Below are 8,881 nucleotides of genomic sequence, written 5' to 3'. Positions count from 1 at the left end.
AGAGTCCTAAGAAAAATAAAAACAAATCAAACCCAGCAATACATAAAAAGGATAATACACCACAACAAAGTTGGAGTCCAGGAATGCAAGGTTAGTTTTAACACTGATAGAAATAAGGTCAAAACTCATACGATCACCTTAATAGATGTATAACAATCACTTGATTATTCAGTCATTGACCATGAAAAAAAATTTTTAACAAATAAGAGTGAAAGGAAGCTTCCTTCATTTGATAAAGTGTATCTATAGAAACTCCTCTACAAATATCCCCTGAATGTTGACAGCCAAATTTGAGTCTAAGACAAGGATGCTCTCTGTAACCATTTCTATTTAACATCATACTGAAGGACCTATATGTCAAGAGGCAACAGAAAGCAATAAAAACTATCGAGATTAGAAAAGTAGAATTAAAACAATAATTATTCAAAGATGAGGTCAATAGTGTACATAAAAATTATGAGTAGGACTAGATATTTATTGTATATATTTCTTATAGCAAAGGACCCATAGCAAGAATGTATATTTAAAAAGAACATCTCAAAATCAATCAGAAAAAGATATCCCATTGAAAAATGCAGACTTGAGGAAAAGACCTGTTGGCAGGTGTTGACAAGGACTAAAGTAACTGGACAGCCCATGAACAGTTGCTGGGAGTATTAGTGGGCACAACCACTTTGGAAAACTGAGCGCAGGTATAGTCTCTGACAGCTGTCCTACACCTAGATATACCCTAGAGAAATACATCCCTGAGAAGCAGACCCTGAGGTGAGGATCTGTGTACAAGAATGTACTTGCAGCAGGGAGTTGGGCAGCTAGACAGAGATGGAGAAGAAGTCAAATAAGGCTGCAACTTGAGGCAAAGTCCTAGGAGAGCAGTTTCCGCCTCGCCTTGCAAGGGAGTTAAGCTTTATGCCTCAGGGTTTGTCGTCACTTGAGCTGAGGGAGCTAGGCTTTCACACACCTGCTGAGGTCAAGCTTTGGCCAAAGTGGGGGGTGAGGGGGGCAAGGAGGCAAAGACTTAAACTTCCAGGCTCTTCTGTCTCTCTTCCCCTGTGGCCTCAAAAGCAAAGGCACCCACAAGCTGGAGGAGGATCAAGCAGGGGTCTGGGCATAGAGCTCTCTCTAAGCGTGTCTACCAGAGGATGCTTCCCCCAAATTAGACACAACACTTTCATGACAACATTATTGCAATGGGCAGGATCTGTAAACAACCTAAAAGGCCATCAGTAGTCAAATGGATAAATCAATGTGAAATAATCATATGACAAACTACTACACAGCAATGAAAACCAATGATCATCGTCAGCCTCATATACACGCTGAGCAAAAAGGGACACGGTGTGCTCTCAGCTACATCATGTACACAAACATGCAAAGCTAGCCTTTGAGGACAGAGGTTACTTTCTTTTTTTTATTGATTTTAGGCAGAGAGAAAGAGAGAGAAAGAGAAAGACAGAGAGAGAAACATCAATCGGTGCCTCCTGCACGCCCCCTACTGGGGATGTGCCCTAACCAGGGATCGAACTGGGACCTCTCACTCCATGGGACGTCACTCAATCCACTGAGCCACCTGGCCGGGCAGGGCAGGGGTTACTCTCAGGGATAATGACTGAGAGAAGGCAGGAGGGGACTCTGGGCACTGGATTGCTCTTTCTTGGTCTGGATTTTGGAGAAAAGGATGTGTTAGCTTCAAAGAAGTTCTTTAGCAGGGCATTTGAGATTTGGGCACTGTTCTCAGTGAGACATTTACTTTAAACAAAACTAAAAATAACAGAAGACAGAAAGAAACAAAACTCTGACTGATGTTTATAACATTCTCTTTTGCCAAGTATGCGCCTTTCTTTCTTTCTTCCTTTCTTCCTTTCTTTTCTTCCTTCCTTCCTTCCTTCCTTCCTTCCTTCCTTCCTTCCTTCCTTCCTTCCTTCTTTCTTTCTTTCTTTCTTTTCTTTCTTTCTTTCTTTCTTTCCCTTCCTCCCTTCCTTCCCTTCCTTCCCTTCCTTCCCTTCCTTCCCTTCCTTCCCTTCCTTCCCTTCCTTCCCTCCCTCCCTCCCTCCCTCCCTCCCTCCCTCCCTCCCTTCCTTCCTTCCTTCCTTCCTTCCTTCCTTCCTTCCTTCCTTCCTATTCACATCCATCCAACACCAGAGGCTCCATTGGGAAGCCTACTTGCAGCCTCCAAGCGACAGCTGGCTTGGGTTACAACCTCCTCTGCGAGTCCATGGGACTGTGCTGAGCCCTTCAATGCACCCTCCCATGGTACCTGCTGTTCTGTGTACACACCCTGTCTTCCCCAGAAAGCCTCCAACTTGGGGAGGCAAGGGTGATAACGGATACCTGCTCTGGTCCTCACGTCCCTGACAGTGCCTATGGTGTTATGAAGGCAAATATTTATGCATATAAAAAAGAAAACAAAACAGAAAAGACTAGCTTGAAGTAGATGGAGGGTCAAAATACGTGATATAGCCCTGGCCGGTTTGGGTCAGCGGTTAGAGCATCGGCCTGCGGACCAGAGAGGCCAGGGTTCGGATCCTGCCAAGGGCACGTACCTTGGTTGCAGTTTGTCCCCGGCCCCTGTTGGGGTTGTGTGTGTGACAACTGCTCAATATATCTCTCTCACATCGATGTTTCTCTCTTTCTCTTCCTCCCCTTCTCCCTCCCGCTCTATCTGAGGGTAAAGGCAAGAATGTCCTCGGGTGAGAATAAAAAAGTGTGTGTGTGACACAGAAAATCAGGGCCACAGATTGTCAGTGACAAGAGTGTTCCCTTTCACTGAAGAGTTTTAGCCCAGTTTCAGCAAGAATCCTGCTAGGTCAGTTGAGCAAAAACACTCCACCTTTCCTATCTGATCAAATTAATTCACTCTCTGCTCTTGGTATCGGACCACTCAAGATATCTGATCAAATTCTTCACCCCCTGCCACACACCCTGGATAACAGCACCCTCGCCTGCCTTTAGCATGAGTGCCACCGAGTCCGCGTGGGCAGAATGCCCCTAATCCTCGATGCTCCCTCTGAGTCATTTTCCATCCACTGACCCCTCGCCCTGCTTGGCTATAAATTCCCCCTTCTCCTTGGACTTGAAATGAAGCCCAGTTCCTGACTACAATTGGCCTTCGCTGCTTTCACTTCTGTCTGGCTCTGGTTTTCTTTGACATCAGAAATAACAATAAAAGAGGAGAAGCAGAGGACACAGCAAGTACAAAGGCCTGTGCTCCAGAAACTGTTGCAGGGCCGCTGTGCCTGGATACAGTGACCCAGGTGACCGAGGAGCGGAGAGGGAGATGGGCAGGGAGGGGCCGGGTCATCTGGGTCCTGGCACAGAGTTTAGTTTTATTCCAGTTCAATGGGAAGCCCCAGAAGAGACAAAGGTGGACAGACAGGGCATGGTGTCTTGCCTTTTGGCCCGGGGCCCTGAGCCACCCACCCTCCCCCAAGATCTCAGGCTTATTACAAGTTTCCATCCAAAGGGACTCAGACACTCTGGCTGCTATGTGAAGAACAGAGTGAAGACAGGAAGAGAGAGCAGGCTGACCAGGTGGGAGGCTACTGTCCTAGCCCAGGTAAGAAATGCTGATGGTGCAGGCTACAGAAATAAAATCTTAATGACATGCTTAAGAAATAGGAGTACTGGTGCCCAGCGGTGTGGCTCGCTGGATTGAGCGCTGTCCCGTGGACTGAGGTCCTGCTTTGATTCCTGGTCAGGGCACATGCCCGGGTTGTGGGTTGCGGTCACCAGTAGGGGGCGGGCAGGAGGCAGCCGATGGATGTTTCTCACACTCACGTTTCCATCTCTCTTGTCACAGGCTCCCTGTGTTGCTGTGATGGTTTATGCGCACATCTTATCTTTCCTCCTAAAATGCAAGTCACTTTCGAGGGGACACGTTTTCTCGTGCGTGGTGGCTGGGTGGACAAAGGGTGAGTACGTGGCAGGAGCTTCTTCGCAGAATCTTTCGGGAACTCCTGACTTTTTCTTAACGTTGGGACAGCTCTGTATCTTAGTTTTCCAAAAATGGGAAATTGGTTGCTCTATGTTGGTGAAAGTCAAGGATTTTCTAAACGTATGGGCTTTAAAAAATAAGGATGTGAGCCCTGGCCAGTATGACTCAGTGGTTGGAGCGTTGGCCCGTGCACTGGAAGGTGGCAGGTTCAATCCCCAGCCCCCGTTGGGATGCGTGTGGGAGGCAACCAATCGATGTGTCTCTCTCCCACGATATTTCTCTCTCTCTCTCTCTCTCCCTCCTTCCTTCTCTCCCACTCTGCCTAAAAATCAATGGGAAAAAAATATATATATATATCCTCAAGTGAGCATTAACAAAAATTTTAAAAAACAAAAATGAAGGTGTGAGGTATAATGCAGAGCAAATATTCTCTGGTTTTCCAGAGGTCAGAAGGACACCGCTAGAAATGCTGTCTCTCATCATTTCCCTGTGTGTCCCTCTGGGAGACCTTCACCACTTATGTGAACGCTTAAGGGTGGCTGGATGGCTGTCAAGTCCTTAGTGGTAAATATTTCATCAGTGAAAGCCTTCTTCTCGTCTCCTAAAGGAACGAGGAGCAGAAGAAACTGCACCACCTCCAGAAACTGCACACACCTCCTCCCAGACGCAGAGGAATGCGATAGGAGGACCCGGTTTTCTGTTTTGTGTTAGGAAAGGACATGTTTCGAAAGCCTGCCTGAGGGCCAGCTTCACCGTGACGCTGGCGCGTGGTGGGAAGCAGTAGCTGACTAGCACAAGAGAACCAAGGAATGATGGCAAAGGACCAATGCCAGCCGTCCTCCCCAGTGGGGGAAGTGGGGCCTTAGGACGGGCGGTACTGACGCCACGTGCTGCTGCTCATGGGCTCGGGATGGTCCCCAGGCCTCATCCCAGGCACAAGGGGGTACCTATGGCCAAAGTACTACTGATCAAAACAAAAAACAACCAAGGCAATTCTGAACGGACGCAGGAACGAATAGGTCAATGCAGGGATATTTGGGAAAGATACAGATATAATTTGTAATTATCGAACGAAGCTTTCTTCCAACTGCCAAAACAGTGCAGTGCAGGAATGGAACCTGGACAGAGGCTAGCAGCGTACACGGACTGTGATATGCTAATTCTGCCAGTGTTTTTATAGGGGCCACGGCTCCTGGTCAGACTCGTCTATTGTCCTGTTTACAGGAGCCAAGTGCTGGATATCAGGAGATGTACCCCTAGTCCGCAGCTGACTCTGACATCTAGTGAAGTCACTGGGCAGCACGCAGGGCCCCAGAAACGGTACTGTCTACCGCACTGATGCATTCCGTTTTTCTTTGTTCAACTCATTCCTTACCACCGAAGCTGGGGGAAAAGCTTGTCCTTGCTTAGTGACATTTTAAAAATATATTTTTTTCCTTCATTGATTTTTAGAGAGAGAGGAAGGGAGAGGGAGAGAGAGAAACATCGATGAGAGAGAACATCGATTGGTCGCCTCCTGCGTGCCCCCCACTGGGGATCGGGCCCACAACCTGGGCATGTGCCCTGACCAGGAATCGAACCGGCGACCTCTTGGTGCATGGGTCGATGCTCAACCACTGAGCCACACCGGCTGGGTGCTCAGCGACTTTATTTCCCCTGCTCACAAGGAGAGTTGAATGCAGGGAAGCGCATTTAGACTTTGCACTGGGGAACATCTTTCTTATTTTTTTCCATTGCTTCTCTCTTGCTGACAGAAAGTTAGACTCAAGGATATCAAGGTACCAGGCGCCAGCAAGCCAGCAAAGGGGTCTGTGGCTTAAGAAAAAACAGCCAAAGGAACCAGGCTTCTAAGCTTTCTAAGCGGCGGCTCAGTTGAGTTAAGAGCAAATAACCGGGCTCCATAACTGGGGTCCTGCAGAAGAAAGACTCAATGGACCATTGAAGTGTTTTATCATTTTTATAATTGTGTTAAAATACAGTTTTTTTAATGCTGAACACAGCAGCCTGGGAATCCTGAATGAAACTGTATTTGACAGCCGTTAGCAAGTACTGTATCGTTAGTGGGACTTATAGCCAGTGATTTCAGAATAATTTTGGTAGCATATTCAGCGCAACCCTTGATGCTATCTCCTAACATCTCTTTCCTGTCTGTGTGTATAAAGCAAGAATATCTTCACGTCTTGCTAGCTCTGGTGTGTTGTGCTGGGAGCTCTTTTACAGAACTTTCTGTTAGCAACCTCTGTTGTGATCCATTATTAATCTCTTCCAGGACCACACTCCAGTTGCAGGGATTTTTGCTCTCCTTCCTGTTTTTCTTTGGAAACGCTGAACAGCAGTAATATTAATTTTGTAAAATAAAAATCATCCACAGGGCCCAGACCCTCAGACAACTTTTCTTATTAGCATATTCTTTTCTAGCTTTTGCCTTTATGACTAAATATTTACTATAACAACAGACTATGTGTAAAATGTTAATACTTACAAGTTAGCACTGTGTCATGAAAATGACCTTTTTCCTTTGTAATTCTGAAATGTAATTCTAATACTTTACTATATTTACGCAAGCCAATATACCATAATAGCTAAAACAACTCTCCATTAGTCAACATTAATGTTGTTTGCAGTTTTTATCACTACAATGAAGGCTGAAATGAAGACATTTGTGCAATGGATTTCTTGTTCACCTTCATTTCCCCACACCCTTGCACAGAATCTGGCAGGCAGTAGGCACGAATAAATATTTAAAGAGTTAATTAGCAAAGGATACTTTTGTTTCCTTCTGATGAATTATTTCTTTAGGATGAACGCAAGAATAAGAGAAGTTACTGTGTCAGAGGGAGTAACATTCTGAAGTTATTCATATGTACTTAAGTGTACATTGTTTTTGAAAAGATTTATATCATTTCTTTAAAGCTTTCACTATTATTATTATTTCAAATTTTGGCCATCAAAATGGTGCCCCGATGTTGTTTTAATTTGCACAGTAGAACATCCATAGCATCATAGTCTTAGTGGTCATTTTACTTGCCTGTTTTTCTCACTGAACATCTGGAGAGTACACTGATCCATCTCCAATTCCAGGTATCCAGCCCAGGGCTTGGTATATAGTAGATGCTCAATGAATATTAAGCTAATGACCTGTAGAACATTTCGGACCATTATGCTGCTGGAAAATCTAAAAAAAAAAAAAAAAAGTACTGCTTAAAGCAAAAGTTCCAACTCTGCTTTCTATGTCTATTGGTACCAAGTAGGATAATATCTGTTAGATGGAGATATTAATACCTTTTTTCTTGTAGAGTTGTGATGAGCTAATATAGATATACATGGCTAACAGAAATAAAAATAAATGCTTGACTGAATAAAAAAACACTCAACAAAATACCCTCTTCATCTGTTCCATTTAGCTAAGGAGTCTTCTTGAGTCCTTTATAAAATCAAATGAGCTGACACTATGTTGCAAATAGTAATCTATTGTTTGATCAAATTTCAGGTAAATCTTTCACATTGTATACTTTTACATTTTCTTTTTTCTTATCCTATTAGTATATTTTTTAATCTTTTATGTATTGGAAATGGTCCTTCTTTCATTTAGTATTTTTTTTTCCAGATTCATGCGAAAAAGCTCTTGCTCAAATTTCCCTAATTACTTACTGAGTATGTTTTAAAAACTGAAATGCAAAATTTGTTTAACTCTGTAATGTAGCCAATCTATTTCGGTGCACAGCGTAATGTACAAACATAAATTCACTCTCCTCTTCTCAGTACATCTCATCAGTACTAATTACCACGGTAAGGACTTACGCAATGTGTCATATATTGATCTATTTCTGAGGATTTCTATTTTAATGCTACGGTCAGTACCATCCTGCTTAATTGTATTAGTTGTATAATTCATTCAAATATTTAATTGGCTAAGACTCTCTCCCTGCCCTTTCCAGCTTCCCAAAACCACAGTGATCTTACATTGAACTATCGTTTTATTAATAACGCTTCCATTACGGTTGGCATACAATATTATATTAGTTTCAGGTGTACGGTATAGTGGTTAGACGTTTGTATGACTTACGAAGCGATTCCCCTGAAGAGCTTAGGACCCGCCTGACACCATACATAGTTATCACAATGTTATTGACTGTATTCCCTGTGCTGTAATTTACCTCCTCGTGACTATTTTGTAACTACCAATCTGTTCTTCTGAACCCCGTCTCCTTTTTCACCCAGTCTCCCAAACCCCGTCCCATGAACTCTCTTTTGATACCTTGTCCCACCAGCTTAAACTAAGTCTCGCTGGAATTTTGATTGTAATTGTTTTAAACGTATGAATGAGCATGATCTGCCTATTTAAAAACAAGGGTGAAGGTGGGGAGGGAGCTGGAAGGAGGGTATCAAGGGGGGGGGGGAGAAACATCTGTAATAAAAATATATTGATGAATTAAGTATTCGAGACAAAACAAATAAAAACATGAATCTTTACTCTTGGAAATGATTCATTTCTCTCAAGGAGGCTTTGTTGTATTTGCCATGCTCATCATCCTCCCTCAAGTTTCTCTCTAAGTATTTCATATTTTGACTCTGTGAATAGTACCCCATATTGTCATCATATTTTCTAGGTAACTTTTCTCTATATATTATAATGCCATTGGTTTCTGAGCATTTCTTTTGTGTCTGGAAATTTCAATAAATGCTTATTTATGATTTTAGCATATTATTATAGATTTTTTATATATGTAATCATGCAATCCACAAATAACAATATTGCTGCTTTCCTTGCCAATGGAGGAAGAGTTATTATTTAATGGGTACCAGAGTTTCCATTTTTCAAGATTAAAACTGCTCTGGATTATGGTAATGGTGGTACAACATTGGAAGGTATTTAAAGTCACAGCACCCTACACTTACAATGTATATAGCTAATTTTATGCAATATACATTTTGCCATGGTTAGAA

Source organism: Molossus molossus, unplaced genomic scaffold (assembly GCF_014108415.1).
Source record: "Molossus molossus isolate mMolMol1 unplaced genomic scaffold, mMolMol1.p scaffold_m16_p_24, whole genome shotgun sequence".
In the NCBI taxonomy this organism is placed as follows: domain Eukaryota; kingdom Metazoa; phylum Chordata; class Mammalia; order Chiroptera; family Molossidae; genus Molossus; species Molossus molossus.
This window is presented reverse-complemented; position numbering follows the sequence as displayed.